Source organism: Oncorhynchus mykiss, unplaced genomic scaffold (assembly GCF_013265735.2).
Source record: "Oncorhynchus mykiss isolate Arlee unplaced genomic scaffold, USDA_OmykA_1.1 un_scaffold_379, whole genome shotgun sequence".
NCBI lineage: Eukaryota > Metazoa > Chordata > Actinopteri > Salmoniformes > Salmonidae > Oncorhynchus > Oncorhynchus mykiss.
Genome location: NW_023493826.1, coordinates 72,501 through 92,500, shown reverse-complemented (window position 1 = coordinate 92,500; position 20,000 = coordinate 72,501). Strand labels below are relative to the sequence as shown.

The 20,000-nt window shown below is 46.0% G+C and overlaps 63 non-coding genes and 2 pseudogenes across 63 annotated transcripts; all 65 read right to left on the bottom strand.

The window, feature by feature from the left end:
* Window positions 1-109: 109 nt before the first annotated feature.
* Window positions 110-228, bottom strand: LOC118954171. Its single transcript, XR_005044356.1, has one exon. It is a non-coding gene; the product is annotated as a 5S ribosomal RNA (ribosomal RNA).
* A 177-nt stretch (window positions 229-405) lies between these two features.
* On the bottom strand, window positions 406-524 carry LOC118954170. The gene has a single exon (XR_005044355.1). It is a non-coding gene; the product is annotated as a 5S ribosomal RNA (ribosomal RNA).
* A 177-nt stretch (window positions 525-701) lies between these two features.
* LOC118954169 lies at window positions 702-820 on the bottom strand. The gene has a single exon (XR_005044354.1). It is a non-coding gene; the product is annotated as a 5S ribosomal RNA (ribosomal RNA).
* Window positions 821-997: 177 nt separating this feature from the next.
* On the bottom strand, window positions 998-1,116 carry LOC118954168. The gene has a single exon (XR_005044353.1). It is a non-coding gene; the product is annotated as a 5S ribosomal RNA (ribosomal RNA).
* Window positions 1,117-1,293: 177 nt separating this feature from the next.
* Window positions 1,294-1,412, bottom strand: LOC118954167. The gene has a single exon (XR_005044352.1). It is a non-coding gene; the product is annotated as a 5S ribosomal RNA (ribosomal RNA).
* A 177-nt stretch (window positions 1,413-1,589) lies between these two features.
* Window positions 1,590-1,708, bottom strand: LOC118954166. The gene has a single exon (XR_005044351.1). It is a non-coding gene; the product is annotated as a 5S ribosomal RNA (ribosomal RNA).
* A 177-nt stretch (window positions 1,709-1,885) lies between these two features.
* LOC118954273 lies at window positions 1,886-2,003 on the bottom strand (annotated as a pseudogene).
* A 177-nt stretch (window positions 2,004-2,180) lies between these two features.
* LOC118954165 lies at window positions 2,181-2,299 on the bottom strand. Its single transcript, XR_005044350.1, has one exon. It is a non-coding gene; the product is annotated as a 5S ribosomal RNA (ribosomal RNA).
* Window positions 2,300-2,476: 177 nt separating this feature from the next.
* LOC118954164 lies at window positions 2,477-2,595 on the bottom strand. Its single transcript, XR_005044349.1, has one exon. It is a non-coding gene; the product is annotated as a 5S ribosomal RNA (ribosomal RNA).
* Window positions 2,596-2,772: 177 nt separating this feature from the next.
* On the bottom strand, window positions 2,773-2,891 carry LOC118954163. Its single transcript, XR_005044348.1, has one exon. It is a non-coding gene; the product is annotated as a 5S ribosomal RNA (ribosomal RNA).
* Window positions 2,892-3,067: 176 nt separating this feature from the next.
* LOC118954162 lies at window positions 3,068-3,186 on the bottom strand. The gene has a single exon (XR_005044347.1). It is a non-coding gene; the product is annotated as a 5S ribosomal RNA (ribosomal RNA).
* Window positions 3,187-3,446: 260 nt separating this feature from the next.
* On the bottom strand, window positions 3,447-3,565 carry LOC118954160. The gene has a single exon (XR_005044345.1). It is a non-coding gene; the product is annotated as a 5S ribosomal RNA (ribosomal RNA).
* Window positions 3,566-3,741: 176 nt separating this feature from the next.
* Window positions 3,742-3,860, bottom strand: LOC118954159. Its single transcript, XR_005044344.1, has one exon. It is a non-coding gene; the product is annotated as a 5S ribosomal RNA (ribosomal RNA).
* A 177-nt stretch (window positions 3,861-4,037) lies between these two features.
* On the bottom strand, window positions 4,038-4,156 carry LOC118954158. The gene has a single exon (XR_005044343.1). It is a non-coding gene; the product is annotated as a 5S ribosomal RNA (ribosomal RNA).
* Window positions 4,157-4,332: 176 nt separating this feature from the next.
* On the bottom strand, window positions 4,333-4,451 carry LOC118954157. Its single transcript, XR_005044342.1, has one exon. It is a non-coding gene; the product is annotated as a 5S ribosomal RNA (ribosomal RNA).
* A 177-nt stretch (window positions 4,452-4,628) lies between these two features.
* On the bottom strand, window positions 4,629-4,747 carry LOC118954156. Its single transcript, XR_005044341.1, has one exon. It is a non-coding gene; the product is annotated as a 5S ribosomal RNA (ribosomal RNA).
* Window positions 4,748-4,924: 177 nt separating this feature from the next.
* Window positions 4,925-5,043, bottom strand: LOC118954155. Its single transcript, XR_005044340.1, has one exon. It is a non-coding gene; the product is annotated as a 5S ribosomal RNA (ribosomal RNA).
* A 177-nt stretch (window positions 5,044-5,220) lies between these two features.
* Window positions 5,221-5,339, bottom strand: LOC118954154. Its single transcript, XR_005044339.1, has one exon. It is a non-coding gene; the product is annotated as a 5S ribosomal RNA (ribosomal RNA).
* A 177-nt stretch (window positions 5,340-5,516) lies between these two features.
* On the bottom strand, window positions 5,517-5,635 carry LOC118954153. Its single transcript, XR_005044338.1, has one exon. It is a non-coding gene; the product is annotated as a 5S ribosomal RNA (ribosomal RNA).
* Window positions 5,636-5,812: 177 nt separating this feature from the next.
* On the bottom strand, window positions 5,813-5,931 carry LOC118954152. The gene has a single exon (XR_005044337.1). It is a non-coding gene; the product is annotated as a 5S ribosomal RNA (ribosomal RNA).
* Window positions 5,932-6,107: 176 nt separating this feature from the next.
* On the bottom strand, window positions 6,108-6,226 carry LOC118954151. Its single transcript, XR_005044336.1, has one exon. It is a non-coding gene; the product is annotated as a 5S ribosomal RNA (ribosomal RNA).
* A 177-nt stretch (window positions 6,227-6,403) lies between these two features.
* LOC118954149 lies at window positions 6,404-6,522 on the bottom strand. Its single transcript, XR_005044334.1, has one exon. It is a non-coding gene; the product is annotated as a 5S ribosomal RNA (ribosomal RNA).
* Window positions 6,523-6,699: 177 nt separating this feature from the next.
* LOC118954148 lies at window positions 6,700-6,818 on the bottom strand. The gene has a single exon (XR_005044333.1). It is a non-coding gene; the product is annotated as a 5S ribosomal RNA (ribosomal RNA).
* A 177-nt stretch (window positions 6,819-6,995) lies between these two features.
* LOC118954147 lies at window positions 6,996-7,114 on the bottom strand. Its single transcript, XR_005044332.1, has one exon. It is a non-coding gene; the product is annotated as a 5S ribosomal RNA (ribosomal RNA).
* Window positions 7,115-7,290: 176 nt separating this feature from the next.
* LOC118954146 lies at window positions 7,291-7,409 on the bottom strand. Its single transcript, XR_005044331.1, has one exon. It is a non-coding gene; the product is annotated as a 5S ribosomal RNA (ribosomal RNA).
* A 177-nt stretch (window positions 7,410-7,586) lies between these two features.
* Window positions 7,587-7,705, bottom strand: LOC118954145. Its single transcript, XR_005044330.1, has one exon. It is a non-coding gene; the product is annotated as a 5S ribosomal RNA (ribosomal RNA).
* A 177-nt stretch (window positions 7,706-7,882) lies between these two features.
* Window positions 7,883-8,001, bottom strand: LOC118954144. Its single transcript, XR_005044329.1, has one exon. It is a non-coding gene; the product is annotated as a 5S ribosomal RNA (ribosomal RNA).
* Window positions 8,002-8,261: 260 nt separating this feature from the next.
* On the bottom strand, window positions 8,262-8,380 carry LOC118954143. The gene has a single exon (XR_005044328.1). It is a non-coding gene; the product is annotated as a 5S ribosomal RNA (ribosomal RNA).
* A 177-nt stretch (window positions 8,381-8,557) lies between these two features.
* Window positions 8,558-8,676, bottom strand: LOC118954142. Its single transcript, XR_005044327.1, has one exon. It is a non-coding gene; the product is annotated as a 5S ribosomal RNA (ribosomal RNA).
* A 177-nt stretch (window positions 8,677-8,853) lies between these two features.
* Window positions 8,854-8,972, bottom strand: LOC118954141. Its single transcript, XR_005044326.1, has one exon. It is a non-coding gene; the product is annotated as a 5S ribosomal RNA (ribosomal RNA).
* A 177-nt stretch (window positions 8,973-9,149) lies between these two features.
* Window positions 9,150-9,268, bottom strand: LOC118954140. Its single transcript, XR_005044325.1, has one exon. It is a non-coding gene; the product is annotated as a 5S ribosomal RNA (ribosomal RNA).
* Window positions 9,269-9,445: 177 nt separating this feature from the next.
* On the bottom strand, window positions 9,446-9,564 carry LOC118954138. Its single transcript, XR_005044323.1, has one exon. It is a non-coding gene; the product is annotated as a 5S ribosomal RNA (ribosomal RNA).
* Window positions 9,565-9,741: 177 nt separating this feature from the next.
* On the bottom strand, window positions 9,742-9,860 carry LOC118954137. Its single transcript, XR_005044322.1, has one exon. It is a non-coding gene; the product is annotated as a 5S ribosomal RNA (ribosomal RNA).
* A 176-nt stretch (window positions 9,861-10,036) lies between these two features.
* On the bottom strand, window positions 10,037-10,155 carry LOC118954136. The gene has a single exon (XR_005044321.1). It is a non-coding gene; the product is annotated as a 5S ribosomal RNA (ribosomal RNA).
* A 260-nt stretch (window positions 10,156-10,415) lies between these two features.
* Window positions 10,416-10,534, bottom strand: LOC118954135. The gene has a single exon (XR_005044320.1). It is a non-coding gene; the product is annotated as a 5S ribosomal RNA (ribosomal RNA).
* A 177-nt stretch (window positions 10,535-10,711) lies between these two features.
* Window positions 10,712-10,830, bottom strand: LOC118954134. The gene has a single exon (XR_005044319.1). It is a non-coding gene; the product is annotated as a 5S ribosomal RNA (ribosomal RNA).
* A 177-nt stretch (window positions 10,831-11,007) lies between these two features.
* On the bottom strand, window positions 11,008-11,126 carry LOC118954133. The gene has a single exon (XR_005044318.1). It is a non-coding gene; the product is annotated as a 5S ribosomal RNA (ribosomal RNA).
* Window positions 11,127-11,302: 176 nt separating this feature from the next.
* LOC118954132 lies at window positions 11,303-11,421 on the bottom strand. The gene has a single exon (XR_005044317.1). It is a non-coding gene; the product is annotated as a 5S ribosomal RNA (ribosomal RNA).
* Window positions 11,422-11,597: 176 nt separating this feature from the next.
* LOC118954131 lies at window positions 11,598-11,716 on the bottom strand. The gene has a single exon (XR_005044316.1). It is a non-coding gene; the product is annotated as a 5S ribosomal RNA (ribosomal RNA).
* A 176-nt stretch (window positions 11,717-11,892) lies between these two features.
* LOC118954130 lies at window positions 11,893-12,011 on the bottom strand. The gene has a single exon (XR_005044315.1). It is a non-coding gene; the product is annotated as a 5S ribosomal RNA (ribosomal RNA).
* A 177-nt stretch (window positions 12,012-12,188) lies between these two features.
* On the bottom strand, window positions 12,189-12,307 carry LOC118954129. Its single transcript, XR_005044314.1, has one exon. It is a non-coding gene; the product is annotated as a 5S ribosomal RNA (ribosomal RNA).
* Window positions 12,308-12,484: 177 nt separating this feature from the next.
* On the bottom strand, window positions 12,485-12,603 carry LOC118954127. The gene has a single exon (XR_005044312.1). It is a non-coding gene; the product is annotated as a 5S ribosomal RNA (ribosomal RNA).
* A 177-nt stretch (window positions 12,604-12,780) lies between these two features.
* LOC118954126 lies at window positions 12,781-12,899 on the bottom strand. Its single transcript, XR_005044311.1, has one exon. It is a non-coding gene; the product is annotated as a 5S ribosomal RNA (ribosomal RNA).
* A 259-nt stretch (window positions 12,900-13,158) lies between these two features.
* LOC118954125 lies at window positions 13,159-13,277 on the bottom strand. Its single transcript, XR_005044310.1, has one exon. It is a non-coding gene; the product is annotated as a 5S ribosomal RNA (ribosomal RNA).
* Window positions 13,278-13,534: 257 nt separating this feature from the next.
* Window positions 13,535-13,653, bottom strand: LOC118954124. Its single transcript, XR_005044309.1, has one exon. It is a non-coding gene; the product is annotated as a 5S ribosomal RNA (ribosomal RNA).
* Window positions 13,654-13,830: 177 nt separating this feature from the next.
* On the bottom strand, window positions 13,831-13,949 carry LOC118954123. Its single transcript, XR_005044308.1, has one exon. It is a non-coding gene; the product is annotated as a 5S ribosomal RNA (ribosomal RNA).
* A 177-nt stretch (window positions 13,950-14,126) lies between these two features.
* Window positions 14,127-14,245, bottom strand: LOC118954122. The gene has a single exon (XR_005044307.1). It is a non-coding gene; the product is annotated as a 5S ribosomal RNA (ribosomal RNA).
* A 262-nt stretch (window positions 14,246-14,507) lies between these two features.
* On the bottom strand, window positions 14,508-14,626 carry LOC118954121. Its single transcript, XR_005044306.1, has one exon. It is a non-coding gene; the product is annotated as a 5S ribosomal RNA (ribosomal RNA).
* A 177-nt stretch (window positions 14,627-14,803) lies between these two features.
* On the bottom strand, window positions 14,804-14,922 carry LOC118954120. The gene has a single exon (XR_005044305.1). It is a non-coding gene; the product is annotated as a 5S ribosomal RNA (ribosomal RNA).
* Window positions 14,923-15,099: 177 nt separating this feature from the next.
* LOC118954119 lies at window positions 15,100-15,218 on the bottom strand. The gene has a single exon (XR_005044304.1). It is a non-coding gene; the product is annotated as a 5S ribosomal RNA (ribosomal RNA).
* A 177-nt stretch (window positions 15,219-15,395) lies between these two features.
* LOC118954118 lies at window positions 15,396-15,514 on the bottom strand. The gene has a single exon (XR_005044303.1). It is a non-coding gene; the product is annotated as a 5S ribosomal RNA (ribosomal RNA).
* A 259-nt stretch (window positions 15,515-15,773) lies between these two features.
* LOC118954116 lies at window positions 15,774-15,892 on the bottom strand. The gene has a single exon (XR_005044301.1). It is a non-coding gene; the product is annotated as a 5S ribosomal RNA (ribosomal RNA).
* Window positions 15,893-16,068: 176 nt separating this feature from the next.
* LOC118954115 lies at window positions 16,069-16,187 on the bottom strand. Its single transcript, XR_005044300.1, has one exon. It is a non-coding gene; the product is annotated as a 5S ribosomal RNA (ribosomal RNA).
* A 177-nt stretch (window positions 16,188-16,364) lies between these two features.
* On the bottom strand, window positions 16,365-16,483 carry LOC118954114. The gene has a single exon (XR_005044299.1). It is a non-coding gene; the product is annotated as a 5S ribosomal RNA (ribosomal RNA).
* A 261-nt stretch (window positions 16,484-16,744) lies between these two features.
* Window positions 16,745-16,863, bottom strand: LOC118954113. Its single transcript, XR_005044298.1, has one exon. It is a non-coding gene; the product is annotated as a 5S ribosomal RNA (ribosomal RNA).
* A 177-nt stretch (window positions 16,864-17,040) lies between these two features.
* On the bottom strand, window positions 17,041-17,160 carry LOC118954235. The gene has a single exon (XR_005044420.1). It is a non-coding gene; the product is annotated as a 5S ribosomal RNA (ribosomal RNA).
* Window positions 17,161-17,337: 177 nt separating this feature from the next.
* On the bottom strand, window positions 17,338-17,455 carry LOC118954246. The gene has a single exon (XR_005044431.1). It is a non-coding gene; the product is annotated as a 5S ribosomal RNA (ribosomal RNA).
* A 257-nt stretch (window positions 17,456-17,712) lies between these two features.
* Window positions 17,713-17,831, bottom strand: LOC118954112. Its single transcript, XR_005044297.1, has one exon. It is a non-coding gene; the product is annotated as a 5S ribosomal RNA (ribosomal RNA).
* A 178-nt stretch (window positions 17,832-18,009) lies between these two features.
* On the bottom strand, window positions 18,010-18,128 carry LOC118954111. Its single transcript, XR_005044296.1, has one exon. It is a non-coding gene; the product is annotated as a 5S ribosomal RNA (ribosomal RNA).
* Window positions 18,129-18,305: 177 nt separating this feature from the next.
* LOC118954110 lies at window positions 18,306-18,424 on the bottom strand. Its single transcript, XR_005044295.1, has one exon. It is a non-coding gene; the product is annotated as a 5S ribosomal RNA (ribosomal RNA).
* A 175-nt stretch (window positions 18,425-18,599) lies between these two features.
* On the bottom strand, window positions 18,600-18,719 carry LOC118954243. Its single transcript, XR_005044428.1, has one exon. It is a non-coding gene; the product is annotated as a 5S ribosomal RNA (ribosomal RNA).
* Window positions 18,720-18,978: 259 nt separating this feature from the next.
* Window positions 18,979-19,097, bottom strand: LOC118954109. The gene has a single exon (XR_005044294.1). It is a non-coding gene; the product is annotated as a 5S ribosomal RNA (ribosomal RNA).
* Window positions 19,098-19,274: 177 nt separating this feature from the next.
* On the bottom strand, window positions 19,275-19,395 carry LOC118954296 (annotated as a pseudogene).
* Window positions 19,396-19,570: 175 nt separating this feature from the next.
* Window positions 19,571-19,689, bottom strand: LOC118954108. Its single transcript, XR_005044293.1, has one exon. It is a non-coding gene; the product is annotated as a 5S ribosomal RNA (ribosomal RNA).
* Window positions 19,690-19,866: 177 nt separating this feature from the next.
* LOC118954107 lies at window positions 19,867-19,985 on the bottom strand. Its single transcript, XR_005044292.1, has one exon. It is a non-coding gene; the product is annotated as a 5S ribosomal RNA (ribosomal RNA).
* Between the last annotated feature and the right edge of the window lie 15 nt (window positions 19,986-20,000).

The following is a 20,000-nucleotide window of genomic DNA, read 5'->3' as shown; positions in this document are numbered from 1 at the left end:
GATGAAATACAAACTAACCTTGCTTACTTATTTCAAAGCGAGGGCACATATTTCAGCCTTGTGGGAAAAAACGGACAAAGAGTTGAAATTCCACAAGGCAGTGACAAAAAGCTTACAGCACCTGGTATTCCCAGGCGGTCTCCCATCCAAGTACTAACCAGGCCCGACCCTGCTTAGCTTCCGAGATCGGACGAGATCAGGCGTACTCAGGCCGGTGTGGCCGTAAGCGAAAGGCAATCTCAAAAAGTGGATGAAATTGCATATACTGTAGCCATAATTTGTAGCACAGATTGTTGGATGAAATACAAACTAACCTTGCTTACTTATTTCAAAGCGAGGGCACATATTTCAGCCTTGTGGGAAAAAACGGACAAAGAGTTGAAATTCCACAAGGCAGTGACAAAAAGCTTACAGCACCTGGTATTCCCAGGCGGTCTCCCATCCAAGTACTAACCAGGCCCGACCCTGCTTAGCTTCCGAGATCGGACGAGATCAGGCGTACTCAGGCCGGTGTGGCCGTAAGCGAAAGGCAATCTCAAAAAGTGGATGAAATTGCATATACTGTAGCCATAATTTGTAGCACAGATTGTTGGATGAAATACAAACTAACCTTGCTTACTTATTTCAAAGCGAGGGCACATATTTCAGCCTTGTGGGAAAAAACGGACAAAGAGTTGAAATTCCACAAGGCAGTGACAAAAAGCTTACAGCACCTGGTATTCCCAGGCGGTCTCCCATCCAAGTACTAACCAGGCCCGACCCTGCTTAGCTTCCGAGATCGGACGAGATCAGGCGTACTCAGGCCGGTGTGGCCGTAAGCGAAAGGCAATCTCAAAAAGTGGATGAAATTGCATATACTGTAGCCATAATTTGTAGCACAGATTGTTGGATGAAATACAAACTAACCTTGCTTACTTATTTCAAAGCGAGGGCACATATTTCAGCCTTGTGGGAAAAAACGGACAAAGAGTTGAAATTCCACAAGGCAGTGACAAAAAGCTTACAGCACCTGGTATTCCCAGGCGGTCTCCCATCCAAGTACTAACCAGGCCCGACCCTGCTTAGCTTCCGAGATCGGACGAGATCAGGCGTACTCAGGCCGGTGTGGCCGTAAGCGAAAGGCAATCTCAAAAAGTGGATGAAATTGCATATACTGTAGCCATAATTTGTAGCACAGATTGTTGGATGAAATACAAACTAACCTTGCTTACTTATTTCAAAGCGAGGGCACATATTTCAGCCTTGTGGGAAAAAACGGACAAAGAGTTGAAATTCCACAAGGCAGTGACAAAAAGCTTACAGCACCTGGTATTCCCAGGCGGTCTCCCATCCAAGTACTAACCAGGCCCGACCCTGCTTAGCTTCCGAGATCGGACGAGATCAGGCGTACTCAGGCCGGTGTGGCCGTAAGCGAAAGGCAATCTCAAAAAGTGGATGAAATTGCATATACTGTAGCCATAATTTGTAGCACAGATTGTTGGATGAAATACAAACTAACCTTGCTTACTTATTTCAAAGCGAGGGCACATATTTCAGCCTTGTGGGAAAAAACGGACAAAGAGTTGAAATTCCACAAGGCAGTGACAAAAAGCTTACAGCACCTGGTATTCCCAGGCGGTCTCCCATCCAAGTACTAACCAGGCCCGACCCTGCTTAGCTTCCGAGATCGGACGAGATCAGGCGTACTCAGGCCGGTGTGGCCGTAAGCGAAAGGCAATCTCAAAAAGTGGATGAAATTGCATATACTGTAGCCATAATTTGTAGCACAGATTGTTGGATGAAATACAAACTAACCTTGCTTACTTATTTCAAAGCGAGGGCACATATTTCAGCCTTGTGGGAAAAAACGGACAAAGAGTTGAAATTCCACAAGGCAGTGACAAAAAGCTTACAGCACCTGGTATTCCCAGGCGGTCTCCCATCCAAGTACTAACCAGGCCCGACCCTGCTTAGCTTCCGAGATCGGACGAGATCAGGCGTACTCAGGCCGTGTGGCCGTAAGCGAAAGGCAATCTCAAAAAGTGGATGAAATTGCATATACTGTAGCCATAATTTGTAGCACAGATTGTTGGATGAAATACAAACTAACCTTGCTTACTTATTTCAAAGCGAGGGCACATATTTCAGCCTTGTGGGAAAAAACGGACAAAGAGTTGAAATTCCACAAGGCAGTGACAAAAAGCTTACAGCACCTGGTATTCCCAGGCGGTCTCCCATCCAAGTACTAACCAGGCCCGACCCTGCTTAGCTTCCGAGATCGGACGAGATCAGGCGTACTCAGGCCGGTGTGGCCGTAAGCGAAAGGCAATCTCAAAAAGTGGATGAAATTGCATATACTGTAGCCATAATTTGTAGCACAGATTGTTGGATGAAATACAAACTAACCTTGCTTACTTATTTCAAAGCGAGGGCACATATTTCAGCCTTGTGGGAAAAAACGGACAAAGAGTTGAAATTCCACAAGGCAGTGACAAAAAGCTTACAGCACCTGGTATTCCCAGGCGGTCTCCCATCCAAGTACTAACCAGGCCCGACCCTGCTTAGCTTCCGAGATCGGACGAGATCAGGCGTACTCAGGCCGGTGTGGCCGTAAGCGAAAGGCAATCTCAAAAAGTGGATGAAATTGCATATACTGTAGCCATAATTTGTAGCACAGATTGTTGGATGAAATACAAACTAACCTTGCTTACTTATTTCAAAGCGAGGGCACATATTTCAGCCTTGTGGGAAAAAACGGACAAAGAGTTGAAATTCCACAAGGCAGTGACAAAAAGCTTACAGCACCTGGTATTCCCAGGCGGTCTCCCATCCAAGTACTAACCAGGCCCGACCCTGCTTAGCTTCCGAGATCGGACGAGATCAGGCGTACTCAGGCCGGTGTGGCCGTAAGCGAAAGGCAATCTCAAAAGTGGATGAAATTGCATATACTGTAGCCATAATTTGTAGCACAGATTGTTGGATGAAATACAAACTAACCTTGCTTACTTATTTCAAAGCGAGGGCACATATTTCAGCCTTGTGGGAAAAAACGGACAAAGAGTTGAAATTCCACAAGGCAGTGACAAAAAGCTTACAGCACCTGGTATTCCCAGGCGGTCTCCCATCCAAGTACTAACCAGGCCCGACCCTGCTTAGCTTCCGAGATCGGACGAGATCAGGCGTACTCAGGCCGGTGTGGCCGTAAGCGAGAAACTATCTCTTGGTGCACCATGTAAAGTCAAAGTGAGCCTGATTAACAGCTGTTGCATTTCCACCATTTAGATAAGCATCTTTGTGTCACTCAAAAAGTGGAAGAAATTGCATATACTGTAGCCATAATTTGTAGCACAGATTGTTGGATGAAATACAAACTAACCTTGCTTACTTATTTCAAAGCGAGGGCACATATTTCAGCCTTGTGGGAAAAAACGGACAAAGAGTTGAAATTCCACAAGGCAGTGACAAAAAGCTTACAGCACCTGGTATTCCCAGGCGGTCTCCCATCCAAGTACTAACCAGGCCCGACCCTGCTTAGCTTCCGAGATCGGACGAGATCAGGCGTACTCAGGCCGGTGTGGCCGTAAGCGAAAGGCAATCTCAAAAAGTGGATGAAATTGCATATACTGTAGCCATAATTTGTAGCACAGATTGTTGGATGAAATACAAACTAACCTTGCTTACTTATTTCAAAGCGAGGGCACATATTTCAGCCTTGTGGGAAAAACGGACAAAGAGTTGAAATTCCACAAGGCAGTGACAAAAAGCTTACAGCACCTGGTATTCCCAGGCGGTCTCCCATCCAAGTACTAACCAGGCCCGACCCTGCTTAGCTTCCGAGATCGGACGAGATCAGGCGTACTCAGGCCGGTGTGGCCGTAAGCGAAAGGCAATCTCAAAAAGTGGATGAAATTGCATATACTGTAGCCATAATTTGTAGCACAGATTGTTGGATGAAATACAAACTAACCTTGCTTACTTATTTCAAAGCGAGGGCACATATTTCAGCCTTGTGGGAAAAAACGGACAAAGAGTTGAAATTCCACAAGGCAGTGACAAAAAGCTTACAGCACCTGGTATTCCCAGGCGGTCTCCCATCCAAGTACTAACCAGGCCCGACCCTGCTTAGCTTCCGAGATCGGACGAGATCAGGCGTACTCAGGCCGGTGTGGCCGTAAGCGAAAGGCAATCTCAAAAAGTGGATGAAATTGCATATACTGTAGCCATAATTTGTAGCACAGATTGTTGGATGAAATACAAACTAACCTTGCTTACTTATTTCAAAGCGAGGGCACATATTTCAGCCTTGTGGGAAAAACGGACAAAGAGTTGAAATTCCACAAGGCAGTGACAAAAAGCTTACAGCACCTGGTATTCCCAGGCGGTCTCCCATCCAAGTACTAACCAGGCCCGACCCTGCTTAGCTTCCGAGATCGGACGAGATCAGGCGTACTCAGGCCGGTGTGGCCGTAAGCGAAAGGCAATCTCAAAAAGTGGATGAAATTGCATATACTGTAGCCATAATTTGTAGCACAGATTGTTGGATGAAATACAAACTAACCTTGCTTACTTATTTCAAAGCGAGGGCACATATTTCAGCCTTGTGGGAAAAAACGGACAAAGAGTTGAAATTCCACAAGGCAGTGACAAAAAGCTTACAGCACCTGGTATTCCCAGGCGGTCTCCCATCCAAGTACTAACCAGGCCCGACCCTGCTTAGCTTCCGAGATCGGACGAGATCAGGCGTACTCAGGCCGGTGTGGCCGTAAGCGAAAGGCAATCTCAAAAAGTGGATGAAATTGCATATACTGTAGCCATAATTTGTAGCACAGATTGTTGGATGAAATACAAACTAACCTTGCTTACTTATTTCAAAGCGAGGGCACATATTTCAGCCTTGTGGGAAAAAACGGACAAAGAGTTGAAATTCCACAAGGCAGTGACAAAAAGCTTACAGCACCTGGTATTCCCAGGCGGTCTCCCATCCAAGTACTAACCAGGCCCGACCCTGCTTAGCTTCCGAGATCGGACGAGATCAGGCGTACTCAGGCCGGTGTGGCCGTAAGCGAAAGGCAATCTCAAAAAGTGGATGAAATTGCATATACTGTAGCCATAATTTGTAGCACAGATTGTTGGATGAAATACAAACTAACCTTGCTTACTTATTTCAAAGCGAGGGCACATATTTCAGCCTTGTGGGAAAAAACGGACAAAGAGTTGAAATTCCACAAGGCAGTGACAAAAAGCTTACAGCACCTGGTATTCCCAGGCGGTCTCCCATCCAAGTACTAACCAGGCCCGACCCTGCTTAGCTTCCGAGATCGGACGAGATCAGGCGTACTCAGGCCGGTGTGGCCGTAAGCGAAAGGCAATCTCAAAAAGTGGATGAAATTGCATATACTGTAGCCATAATTTGTAGCACAGATTGTTGGATGAAATACAAACTAACCTTGCTTACTTATTTCAAAGCGAGGGCACATATTTCAGCCTTGTGGGAAAAAACGGACAAAGAGTTGAAATTCCACAAGGCAGTGACAAAAAGCTTACAGCACCTGGTATTCCCAGGCGGTCTCCCATCCAAGTACTAACCAGGCCCGACCCTGCTTAGCTTCCGAGATCGGACGAGATCAGGCGTACTCAGGCCGGTGTGGCCGTAAGCGAAAGGCAATCTCAAAAAGTGGATGAAATTGCATATACTGTAGCCATAATTTGTAGCACAGATTGTTGGATGAAATACAAACTAACCTTGCTTACTTATTTCAAAGCGAGGGCACATATTTCAGCCTTGTGGGAAAAAACGGACAAAGAGTTGAAATTCCACAAGGCAGTGACAAAAAGCTTACAGCACCTGGTATTCCCAGGCGGTCTCCCATCCAAGTACTAACCAGGCCCGACCCTGCTTAGCTTCCGAGATCGGACGAGATCAGGCGTACTCAGGCCGGTGTGGCCGTAAGCGAAAGGCAATCTCAAAAAGTGGATGAAATTGCATATACTGTAGCCATAATTTGTAGCACAGATTGTTGGATGAAATACAAACTAACCTTGCTTACTTATTTCAAAGCGAGGGCACATATTTCAGCCTTGTGGGAAAAAACGGACAAAGAGTTGAAATTCCACAAGGCAGTGACAAAAGCTTACAGCACCTGGTATTCCCAGGCGGTCTCCCATCCAAGTACTAACCAGGCCCGACCCTGCTTAGCTTCCGAGATCGGACGAGATCAGGCGTACTCAGGCCGGTGTGGCCGTAAGCGAAAGGCAATCTCAAAAAGTGGATGAAATTGCATATACTGTAGCCATAATTTGTAGCACAGATTGTTGGATGAAATACAAACTAACCTTGCTTACTTATTTCAAAGCGAGGGCACATATTTCAGCCTTGTGGGAAAAAACGGACAAAGAGTTGAAATTCCACAAGGCAGTGACAAAAAGCTTACAGCACCTGGTATTCCCAGGCGGTCTCCCATCCAAGTACTAACCAGGCCCGACCCTGCTTAGCTTCCGAGATCGGACGAGATCAGGCGTACTCAGGCCGGTGTGGCCGTAAGCGAAAGGCAATCTCAAAAAGTGGATGAAATTGCATATACTGTAGCCATAATTTGTAGCACAGATTGTTGGATGAAATACAAACTAACCTTGCTTACTTATTTCAAAGCGAGGGCACATATTTCAGCCTTGTGGGAAAAAACGGACAAAGAGTTGAAATTCCACAAGGCAGTGACAAAAAGCTTACAGCACCTGGTATTCCCAGGCGGTCTCCCATCCAAGTACTAACCAGGCCCGACCCTGCTTAGCTTCCGAGATCGGACGAGATCAGGCGTACTCAGGCCGGTGTGGCCGTAAGCGAAAGGCAATCTCAAAAAGTGGATGAAATTGCATATACTGTAGCCATAATTTGTAGCACAGATTGTTGGATGAAATACAAACTAACCTTGCTTACTTATTTCAAAGCGAGGGCACATATTTCAGCCTTGTGGGAAAAAACGGACAAAGAGTTGAAATTCCACAAGGCAGTGACAAAAAGCTTACAGCACCTGGTATTCCCAGGCGGTCTCCCATCCAAGTACTAACCAGGCCCGACCCTGCTTAGCTTCCGAGATCGGACGAGATCAGGCGTACTCAGGCCGGTGTGGCCGTAAGCGAAAGGCATCTCAAAAAGTGGATGAAATTGCATATACTGTAGCCATAATTTGTAGCACAGATTGTTGGATGAAATACAAACTAACCTTGCTTACTTATTTCAAAGCGAGGGCACATATTTCAGCCTTGTGGGAAAAAACGGACAAAGAGTTGAAATTCCACAAGGCAGTGACAAAAAGCTTACAGCACCTGGTATTCCCAGGCGGTCTCCCATCCAAGTACTAACCAGGCCCGACCCTGCTTAGCTTCCGAGATCGGACGAGATCAGGCGTACTCAGGCCGGTGTGGCCGTAAGCGAAAGGCAATCTCAAAAAGTGGATGAAATTGCATATACTGTAGCCATAATTTGTAGCACAGATTGTTGGATGAAATACAAACTAACCTTGCTTACTTATTTCAAAGCGAGGGCACATATTTCAGCCTTGTGGGAAAAAACGGACAAAGAGTTGAAATTCCACAAGGCAGTGACAAAAAGCTTACAGCACCTGGTATTCCCAGGCGGTCTCCCATCCAAGTACTAACCAGGCCCGACCCTGCTTAGCTTCCGAGATCGGACGAGATCAGGCGTACTCAGGCCGGTGTGGCCGTAAGCGAAAGGCAATCTCAAAAAGTGGATGAAATTGCATATACTGTAGCCATAATTTGTAGCACAGATTGTTGGATGAAATACAAACTAACCTTGCTTACTTATTTCAAAGCGAGGGCACATATTTCAGCCTTGTGGGAAAAAACGGACAAAGAGTTGAAATTCCACAAGGCAGTGACAAAAAGCTTACAGCACCTGGTATTCCCAGGCGGTCTCCCATCCAAGTACTAACCAGGCCCGACCCTGCTTAGCTTCCGAGATCGGACGAGATCAGGCGTACTCAGGCCGGTGTGGCCGTAAGCGAGAAACTATCTCTTGGTGCACTATGTAAAGTCAAAGTGAGCCTGATTAACAGCTGTTGCATTTCCACCATTTAGATAAGCATCTTTGTGTCACTCAAAAAGTGGAAGAAATTGCATATACTGTAGCCATAATTTGTAGCACAGATTGTTGGATGAAATACAAACTAACCTTGCTTACTTATTTCAAAGCGAGGGCACATATTTCAGCCTTGTGGGAAAAAACGGACAAAGAGTTGAAATTCCACAAGGCAGTGACAAAAAGCTTACAGCACCTGGTATTCCCAGGCGGTCTCCCATCCAAGTACTAACCAGGCCCGACCCTGCTTAGCTTCCGAGATCGGACGAGATCAGGCGTACTCAGGCCGGTGTGGCCGTAAGCGAAAGGCAATCTCAAAAAGTGGATGAAATTGCATATACTGTAGCCATAATTTGTAGCACAGATTGTTGGATGAAATACAAACTAACCTTGCTTACTTATTTCAAAGCGAGGGCACATATTTCAGCCTTGTGGGAAAAAACGGACAAAGAGTTGAAATTCCACAAGGCAGTGACAAAAAGCTTACAGCACCTGGTATTCCCAGGCGGTCTCCCATCCAAGTACTAACCAGGCCCGACCCTGCTTAGCTTCCGAGATCGGACGAGATCAGGCGTACTCAGGCCGGTGTGGCCGTAAGCGAAAGGCAATCTCAAAAAGTGGATGAAATTGCATATACTGTAGCCATAATTTGTAGCACAGATTGTTGGATGAAATACAAACTAACCTTGCTTACTTATTTCAAAGCGAGGGCACATATTTCAGCCTTGTGGGAAAAAACGGACAAAGAGTTGAAATTCCACAAGGCAGTGACAAAAAGCTTACAGCACCTGGTATTCCCAGGCGGTCTCCCATCCAAGTACTAACCAGGCCCGACCCTGCTTAGCTTCCGAGATCGGACGAGATCAGGCGTACTCAGGCCGGTGTGGCCGTAAGCGAAAGGCAATCTCAAAAAGTGGATGAAATTGCATATACTGTAGCCATAATTTGTAGCACAGATTGTTGGATGAAATACAAACTAACCTTGCTTACTTATTTCAAAGCGAGGGCACATATTTCAGCCTTGTGGGAAAAAACGGACAAAGAGTTGAAATTCCACAAGGCAGTGACAAAAAGCTTACAGCACCTGGTATTCCCAGGCGGTCTCCCATCCAAGTACTAACCAGGCCCGACCCTGCTTAGCTTCCGAGATCGGACGAGATCAGGCGTACTCAGGCCGGTGTGGCCGTAAGCGAAAGGCAATCTCAAAAAGTGGATGAAATTGCATATACTGTAGCCATAATTTGTAGCACAGATTGTTGGATGAAATACAAACTAACCTTGCTTACTTATTTCAAAGCGAGGGCACATATTTCAGCCTTGTGGGAAAAAACGGACAAAGAGTTGAAATTCCACAAGGCAGTGACAAAAAGCTTACAGCACCTGGTATTCCCAGGCGGTCTCCCATCCAAGTACTAACCAGGCCCGACCCTGCTTAGCTTCCGAGATCGGACGAGATCAGGCGTACTCAGGCCGGTGTGGCCGTAAGCGAAAGGCAATCTCAAAAAGTGGATGAAATTGCATATACTGTAGCCATAATTTGTAGCACAGATTGTTGGATGAAATACAAACTAACCTTGCTTACTTATTTCAAAGCGAGGGCACATATTTCAGCCTTGTGGGAAAAAACGGACAAAGAGTTGAAATTCCACAAGGCAGTGACAAAAAGCTTACAGCACCTGGTATTCCCAGGCGGTCTCCCATCCAAGTACTAACCAGGCCCGACCCTGCTTAGCTTCCGAGATCGGACGAGATCAGGCGTACTCAGGCCGGTGTGGCCGTAAGCGAAAGGCAATCTCAAAAAGTGGATGAAATTGCATATACTGTAGCCATAATTTGTAGCACAGATTGTTGGATGAAATACAAACTAACCTTGCTTACTTATTTCAAAGCGAGGGCACATATTTCAGCCTTGTGGGAAAAACGGACAAAGAGTTGAAATTCCACAAGGCAGTGACAAAAAGCTTACAGCACCTGGTATTCCCAGGCGGTCTCCCATCCAAGTACTAACCAGGCCCGACCCTGCTTAGCTTCCGAGATCGGACGAGATCAGGCGTACTCAGGCCGGTGTGGCCGTAAGCGAGAAACTATCTCTTGGTGCACCATGTAAAGTCAAAGTGAGCCTGATTAACAGCTGTTGCATTTCCACCATTTAGATAAGCATCTTTGTGTCACTCAAAAAGTGGAAGAAATTGCATATACTGTAGCCATAATTTGTAGCACAGATTGTTGGATGAAATACAAACTAACCTTGCTTACTTATTTCAAAGCGAGGGCACATATTTCAGCCTTGTGGGAAAAAACGGACAAAGAGTTGAAATTCCACAAGGCAGTGACAAAAAGCTTACAGCACCTGGTATTCCCAGGCGGTCTCCCATCCAAGTACTAACCAGGCCCGACCCTGCTTAGCTTCCGAGATCGGACGAGATCAGGCGTACTCAGGCCGGTGTGGCCGTAAGCGAAAGGCAATCTCAAAAAGTGGATGAAATTGCATATACTGTAGCCATAATTTGTAGCACAGATTGTTGGATGAAATACAAACTAACCTTGCTTACTTATTTCAAAGCGAGGGCACATATTTCAGCCTTGTGGGAAAAAACGGACAAAGAGTTGAAATTCCACAAGGCAGTGACAAAAAGCTTACAGCACCTGGTATTCCCAGGCGGTCTCCCATCCAAGTACTAACCAGGCCCGACCCTGCTTAGCTTCCGAGATCGGACGAGATCAGGCGTACTCAGGCCGGTGTGGCCGTAAGCGAAAGGCAATCTCAAAAAGTGGATGAAATTGCATATACTGTAGCCATAATTTGTAGCACAGATTGTTGGATGAAATACAAACTAACCTTGCTTACTTATTTCAAAGCGAGGGCACATATTTCAGCCTTGTGGGAAAAAACGGACAAAGAGTTGAAATTCCACAAGGCAGTGACAAAAAGCTTACAGCACCTGGTATTCCCAGGCGGTCTCCCATCCAAGTACTAACCAGGCCCGACCCTGCTTAGCTTCCGAGATCGGACGAGATCAGGCGTACTCAGGCCGGTGTGGCCGTAAGCAAAAGGCAATCTCAAAAGTGGATGAAATTGCATATACTGTAGCCATAATTTGTAGCACAGATTGTTGGATGAAATACAAACTAACCTTGCTTACTTATTTCAAAGCGAGGGCACATATTTCAGCCTTGTGGGAAAAAACGGACAAAGAGTTGAAATTCCACAAGGCAGTGACAAAAAGCTTACAGCACCTGGTATTCCCAGGCGGTCTCCCATCCAAGTACTAACCAGGCCCGACCCTGCTTAGCTTCCGAGATCGGACGAGATCAGGCGTACTCAGGCCGGTGTGGCCGTAAGCGAAAGGCAATCTCAAAAAGTGGATGAAATTGCATATACTGTAGCCATAATTTGTAGCACAGATTGTTGGATGAAATACAAACTAACCTTGCTTACTTATTTCAAAGCGAGGGCACATATTTCAGCCTTGTGGGAAAAACGGACAAAGAGTTGAAATTCCACAAGGCAGTGACAAAAAGCTTACAGCACCTGGTATTCCCAGGCGGTCTCCCATCCAAGTACTAACCAGGCCCGACCCTGCTTAGCTTCCGAGATCGGACGAGATCAGGCGTACTCAGGCCGGTGTGGCCGTAAGCAAAGGCAATCTCAAAAAGTGGATGAAATTGCATATACTGTAGCCATAATTTGTAGCACAGATTGTTGGATGAAATACAAACTAACCTTGCTTACTTATTTCAAAGCGAGGGCACATATTTCAGCCTTGTGGGAAAAAACGGACAAAGAGTTGAAATTCCACAAGGCAGTGACAAAAAGCTTACAGCACCTGGTATTCCCAGGCGGTCTCCCATCCAAGTACTAACCAGGCCCGACCCTGCTTAGCTTCCGAGATCGGACGAGATCAGGCGTACTCAGGCCGGTGTGGCCGTAAGCGAAAGGCAATCTCAAAAAGTGGATGAAATTGCATATACTGTAGCCATAATTTGTAGCACAGATTGTTGGATGAAATACAAACTAACCTTGCTTACTTATTTCAAAGCGAGGGCACATATTTCAGCCTTGTGGGAAAAAACGGACAAAGAGTTGAAATTCCACAAGGCAGTGACAAAAAGCTTACAGCACCTGGTATTCCCAGGCGGTCTCCCATCCAAGTACTAACCAGGCCCGACCCTGCTTAGCTTCCGAGATCGGACGAGATCAGGCGTACTCAGGCCGGTGTGGCCGTAAGCGAAAGGCAATCTCAAAAAGTGGATGAAATTGCATATACTGTAGCCATAATTTGTAGCACAGATTGTTGGATGAAATACAAACTAACCTTGCTTACTTATTTCAAAGCGAGGGCACATATTTCAGCCTTGTGGGAAAAAACGGACAAAGAGTTGAAATTCCACAAGGCAGTGACAAAAAGCTTACAGCACCTGGTATTCCCAGGCGGTCTCCCATCCAAGTACTAACCAGGCCCGACCCTGCTTAGCTTCCGAGATCGGACGAGATCAGGCGTACTCAGGCCGGTGTGGCCGTAAGCGAAAGGCAATCTCAAAAAGTGGATGAAATTGCATATACTGTAGCCATAATTTGTAGCACAGATTGTTGGATGAAATACAAACTAACCTTGCTTACTTATTTCAAAGCGAGGGCACATATTTCAGCCTTGTGGGAAAAAACGGACAAAGAGTTGAAATTCCACAAGGCAGTGACAAAAAGCTTACAGCACCTGGTATTCCCAGGCGGTCTCCCATCCAAGTACTAACCAGGCCCGACCCTGCTTAGCTTCCGAGATCGGACGAGATCAGGCGTACTCAGGCCGGTGTGGCCGTAAGCGAGAAACTATCTCTTGGTGCACCATGTAAAGTCAAAGTGAGCCTGATTAACAGCTGTTGCATTCCACCATTTAGATAAGCATCTTTGTGTCACTCAAAAAGTGGAAGAAATTGCATATACTGTAGCCATAATTTGTAGCACAGATTGTTGGATGAAATACAAACTAACCTTGCTTACTTATTTCAAAGCGAGGGCACATATTTCAGCCTTGTGGGAAAAAACGGACAAAGAGTTGAAATTCCACAAGGCAGTGACAAAAAGCTTACAGCACCTGGTATTCCCAGGCGGTCTCCCATCCAAGTACTAACCAGGCCCGACCCTGCTTAGCTTCCGAGATCGGACGAGATCAGGCGTACTCAGGCCGGTGTGGCCGTAAGCGAGAACTATCTCTTGGTGCACCATTAAAGTCAAAGTGAGCCTGATTAACAGCTGTTGCATTTCCACCATTTAGATAAGCATCTTTGTGTCACTCAAAAAGTGGAAGAAATTGCATATACTGTAGCCATAATTTGTAGCACAGATTGTTGGATGAAATACAAACTAACCTTGCTTACTTATTTCAAAGCGAGGGCACATATTTCAGCCTTGTGGGAAAAACGGACAAAGAGTTGAAATTCCACAAGGCAGTGACAAAAAGCTTACAGCACCTGGTATTCCCAGGCGGTCTCCCATCCAAGTACTAACCAGGCCCGACCCTGCTTAGCTTCCGAGATCGGACGAGATCAGGCGTACTCAGGCCGGTGTGGCCGTAAGCGAAAGGCAATCTCAAAAAGTGGATGAAATTGCATATACTGTAGCCATAATTTGTAGCACAGATTGTTGGATGAAATACAAACTAACCTTGCTTACTTATTTCAAAGCGAGGGCACATATTTCAGCCTTGTGGGAAAAAACGGACAAAGAGTTGAAATTCCACAAGGCAGTGACAAAAAGCTTACAGCACCTGGTATTCCCAGGCGGTCTCCCATCCAAGTACTAACCAGGCCCGACCCTGCTTAGCTTCCGAGATCGGACGAGATCAGGCGTACTCAGGCCGGTGTGGCCGTAAGCGAAAGGCAATCTCAAAAAGTGGATGAAATTGCATATACTGTAGCCATAATTTGTAGCACAGATTGTTGGATGAAATACAAACTAACCTTGCTTACTTATTTCAAAGCGAGGGCACATATTTCAGCCTTGTGGGAAAAAACGGACAAAGAGTTGAAATTCCACAAGGCAGTGACAAAAAGCTTACAGCACCTGGTATTCCCAGGCGGTCTCCCATCCAAGTACTAACCAGGCCCGACCCTGCTTAGCTTCCGAGATCGGACGAGATCAGGCGTACTCAGGCCGGTGTGGCCGTAAGCGAGAAACTATCTCTTGTGCACCATGTAAAGTCAAAGTGAGCCTGATTAACAGCTGTTGCATTTCCACCATTTAGATAAGCATCTTTGTGTCACTCAAAAAGTGGAAGAAATTGCATATACTGTAGCCATAATTTGTAGCACAGATTGTTGGATGAAATACAAACTAACTTGCTTACTTATTTCAATCAAAGCGAGGGCACATATTTCAGCCTTGTGGGAAAAAACGGACAAAGAGTTGAAATTCCACAAGGCAGTGACAAAAAGCTTACAGCACCTGGTATTCCCAGGCGGTCTCCCATCCAAGTACTAACCAGGCCCGACCCTGCTTAGCTTCCGAGATCGGACGAGATCAGGCGTACTCAGGCCGGTGTGGCCGTAAGCGAAAGGCAATCTCAAAAAGTGGATGAAATTGCATATACTGTAGCCATAATTTGTAGCACAGATTGTTGGATGAAATACAAACTAACCTTGCTTACTTATTTCAAAGCGAGGGCACATATTTCAGCCTTGTGGGAAAAAACGGACAAAGAGTTGAAATTCCACAAGGCAGTGACAAAAAGCTTACAGCACCTGGTATTCCCAGGCGGTCTCCCATCCAAGTACTAACCAGGCCCGACCCTGCTTAGCTTCCGAGATCGGACGAGATCAGGCGTACTCAGGCCGGTGTGGCCGTAAGCGAAAGGCAATCTCAAAAAGTGGATGAAATTGCATATACTGTAGCCATAATTTGTAGCACAGATTGTTGGATGAAATACAAACTAACCTTGCTTACTTATTTCAAAGCGAGGGCACATATTTCAGCCTTGTGGGAAAAAACGGACAAAGAGTTGAAATTCCACAAGGCAGTGACAAAAAGCTTACAGCACCTGGTATTCCCAGGCGGTCTCCCATCCAAGTACTAACCAGGCCCGACCCTGCTTAGCTTCCGAGATCGGACGAGATCAGGCGTACTCAGGCCGGTGTGGCCGTAAGCGAAAGGCAATCTCAAAAAGTGGATGAAATTGCATATACTGTAGCCATAATTTGTAGCACAGATTGTTGGATGAAATACAAACTAACCTTGCTTACTTATTTCAAAGCGAGGGCACATATTTCAGCCTTGTGGGAAAAAACGGACAAAGAGTTGAAATTCCACAAGGCAGTGACAAAAAGCTTACAGCACCTGGTATTCCCAGGCGGTCTCCCATCCAAGTACTAACCAGGCCCGACCCTGCTTAGCTTCCGAGATCGGACGAGATCAGGCGTACTCAGGCCGGTGTGGCCGTAAGCGAGAAACTATCTCTTGGTGCACCATGTAAAGTCAAGTGAGCCTGATTAACAGCTGTTGCATTTCCACCATTTAGATAAGCATCTTTGTGTCACTCAAAAAGTGGAAGAAATTGCATATACTGTAGCCATAATTTGTAGCACAGATTGTTGGATGAAATACAAACTAACCTTGCTTACTTATTTCAAAGCGAGGGCACATATTTCAGCCTTGTGGGAAAAAACGGACAAAGAGTTGAAATTCCACAAGGCAGTGACAAAAAGCTTACAGCACCTGGTATTCCCAGGCGGTCTCCCATCCAAGTACTAACCAGGCCCGACCCTGCTTAGCTTCCGAGATCGGACGAGATCAGGCGTACTCAGGCCGGTGTGGCCGTAAGCGAAAGGCAATCTCAAAAAGTGGATGAAATTGCATATACTGTAGCCATAATTTGTAGCACAGATTGTTGGATGAAATACAAACTAACCTTGCTTACTTATTTCAAAGCGAGGGCACATATTTCAGCCTTGTGGGAAAAACGGACAAAGAGTTGAAATTCCACAAGGCAGTGACAAAAAGCTTACAGCACCTGGTATTCCCAGGCGGTCTCCCATCCAAGTACTAACCAGGCCCGACCCTGCTTAGCTTCCGAGATCGGACGAGATCAGGCGTACTCAGGCCGGTGTGGCCGTAAGCGAAAGGCAATCTCAAAAAGTGGATGAAATTGCATATACTGTAGCCATAATTTGTAGCACAGATTGTTGGATGAAATACAAACTAACCTTGCTTACTTATTTCAAAGCGAGGGCACATATTTCAGCCTTGTGGGAAAAAACGGACAAAGAGTTGAAATTCCACAAGGCAGTGACAAAAAGCTTACAGCACCTGGTATTCCCAGGCGGTCTCCCATCCAAGTACTAACCAGGCCCGACCCTGCTTAGCTTCCGAGATCGGACGAGATCAGGCGTACTCAGGCCGGTGTGGCCGTAAGCGAGAAACTATCTCTTGGTGCACTATGTAAAGTCAAAGTGAGCCTGATTAACAGCTGTTGCATTTCCACCATTTAGATAAGCATCTTTGTGTCACTCAAAAAGTGGAAGAAATTGCATATACTGTAGCCATAATTTGTAGCACAGATTGTTGGATGAAATACAAACTAACCTTGCTTACTTATTTCAAAGCGAGGGCACATATTTCAGCCTTGTGGGAAAAAAACGGACAAAGAGTTGAAATTCCACAAGGCAGTGACAAAAAGCTTACAGCACCTGGTATTCCCAGGCGGTCTCCCATCCAAGTACTAACCAGGCCCGACCCTGCTTAGCTTCCGAGATCGGACGAGATCAGGCGTACTCAGGCCGGTGTGGCCGTAAGCGAAAGGCAATCTCAAAAAGTGGATGAAATTGCATATACTGTAGCCATAATTTGTAGCACAGATTGTTGGATGAAATACAAACTAACCTTGCTTACTTATTTCAAAGCGAGGGCACATATTTCAGCCTTGTGGAAAAAAACGGACAAAGAGTTGAAATTCCACAAGGCAGTGACAAAAAGCTTACAGCACCTGGTATTCCCAGGCGGTCTCCCATCCAAGTACTAACCAGGCCCGACCCTGCTTAGCTTCCGAGATCGGACGAGATCAGGCGTACTCAAGGCCGGTGTGGCCGTAAGCGAAAGGCATCTCAAAAAGTGGATGAAATTGCATATACTGTAGACAATAATTTGTAGCACAGATTGTTGGATGAAATACAAACTAACCTTGCTTACTTATTTCAAAGCGAGGGCACATATTTCAGCCTTGTGGGAAAAAAACGGACAAGAGTTGAAATTCCACAAGGCAGTGACAAAAAGCTTACAGCACCTGGTATCCCAGGAGGTCTCCCATCCAAGTACTAACCAGGCCCGACCCTGCTTAGCTTCCGAGATCGGACGAGATCAGGCGTACTCAGGCAGGTGTGGCCGTAAGCGAGAAACTATCTCTTGGTGCACCATGTAAAGTCAAAGTGAGCCTGATTAACAGCTGTTGCATTTCCACCATTAGATAAGCATCTTTGTCACTCAAAAAGTGGAAGAAATTGCATATACTGTAGCCATAATTTGTAGCACAGATTGTTGGATGAAATACAAACTAACCTTGCTTACTTATTTCAAAGCGAGGGCACATATTTCAGCCTTGTGGGAAAAAACGGACAAAGAGTTGAAATTCCACAAGGCAGTGACAAAAAGCTTACAGCACCTGGTATTCCCAGGCGGTCTCCCATCCAAGTACTAACCAGGCCCGACCCTGCTTAGCTTCCGAGATCGGACGAGATCAGGCGTACTCAGGCCGGTGTGGCCGTAAGCGAAAGGCAATCTCAAAAAGTGGATGAAATTGCATATACTGTAGCCATAATTTGTAGCACAGATTGTTGGATGAAATACAAACTAACCTTGCTTACTTATTTCAAAGCGAGGGCACATATTTCAGCCTTGTGGGAAAAAAACGGACAAAGAGTTGAAATTCCACAAGGCAGTGACAAAAAGCTTACAGCACCTGGTATTCCCAGGCGGTCTCCCATCCAAGTACTAACCAGGCCCGACCCTGCTTAGCTTCCGAGATCGGACGAGATCAGGCGTACTCAGGCCGGTGTGGCCGTAAGCGAAAGGCAATCTCAAAAAGTGGATGAAATTGCATATACTGTAGCCATAATTTGTAGCACAGATTGTTGGATGAAATACAAACTAACCTTGCTTACTTATTTCAAAGCGAGGGCACATATTTCAGCCTTGTGGGAAAAAACGGACAAAGAGTTGAAATTCCACAAGGCAGTGACAAAAAGCTTACAGCACCTGGTATTCCCAGGCGGTCTCCCATCCAAGTACTAACCAGGCCCGACCCTGCTTAGCTTCCGAGATCGGACGAGATCAGGCGTACTCAGGCCGGTGTGGCCGTAAGCGAAAGGCAATCTCAAAAGTGGATGAAATTGCATATACTGTAGCCATAATTTGTAGCACAGATGTTGGATGAAATACAAACTAACCTTGCTACTTATTTCAAAGCGAGGGCACCATATTTCAGCCTTGTGGGAAAAAACGGACAAAGAGTTGAAATTCCACAAGGCAGTGACAAAAAGCTTACAGCACCTGGTATTCCCAGGCGGTCTCCCATCCAAGTACTAACCAGGGCCCGACCCTGCTTAGCTTCCGAGATCGGACGAGATCAGGCGTACTCAGGCCGGTGTGGCCGTAAGCGAGAAACTATCTCTTGGTGCACCTATGTAAAGTCAAAGTGAGCCTGATTACAGCTGTTGCATTTCCACCATTTAGATAAGCATCTTTGTGTCACTCAAAAAGTGGAAGAAATTGCATATACTGTAGCCATAATTTGTAGCACAGATGTTGGATGAAATACAAACTAACCTTGCCTTACTTATTTCAAAGCGAGGGCAACATATTCAGCCTTGTGGGAAAAAACGGACAAAGAGTTGAAATCCACAAGGCAGTGACAAAAAGCTTACAGCACCTGGTATTCCCAGGCGGTCTCCCATCCAAGTACTAACCAGGCCCGACCCTGCTTAGCTTCCGAGATCGGACGAGATCAGGCGTACTCAGGCCGGTGTGGCCGTAAGCGAAAGGCAATCTCAAAAAGTGGATGAAATTGCATATACTGTAGCCATAATTTGTAGCACAGATTGTTGGATGAAATACAAACTAACCTTGCTTACTTATTTCAAAGCGAGGGCACATATTTCAGCCTTTGGGAAAAAAACGGACAAAGAGTTGAAATTCCACAAGGCAGTGACAAAAAGCTTACAGCACCTGGTATTCCCCAGGCGGTCTCCCATCCAAGTACTAACCAGGCCCGACCCTGCTTAGGCTTCCGAGATCGGACGAGATCAGGCGTACTCAGGCCGGTGTGGCCGTAAGCAAAAGGCAATCTCAAAAAGTGATGAAATTGCATATACTGTAGCCATAATTTGTAGCACAGATTGTTGGATGAATACAAACTAACCTTGCTTACTTATTTCAAAGCGAGGGCACATATTTCAGCCTTGTGGGAAAAAACGGACAAAGAGTTGAAATTCCACAAGGCAGTGACTAAAAGCTTACAGCACCTGGTATTCCCAGGCGGTCTCCCATCCAAGTACTAACCAGGCCCGACCCTGCTTAGCTTCCGAGATCGGACGAGATCAGGCGTACTCAGGCCGGTGTGGCCGTAAGCGAAAGGCAATCTCAAAAAGTGGATGAAATTGCATATACTGTAGCCATAATTTGTAGCACAGATTGTTTGGATGAAATACAAACTAACCTTGCTTACTTATTTCAAAGCGAGGGCACATATTTCAGCCTTGTGGGAAAAACGGACAAAGAGTTGAAATTCCACAAGGCAGTGACAAAAAGCTTACAGCACCTGGTATTCCCAGGCGGTCTCCCATCCAAGTACTAACCAGGCCCGACCCTGCTTAGCTTCCGAGATCGGACGAGATCAGGCGTACTCAGGCCGGTGTGGCCGTAAGCGAGAAACTATCTCTT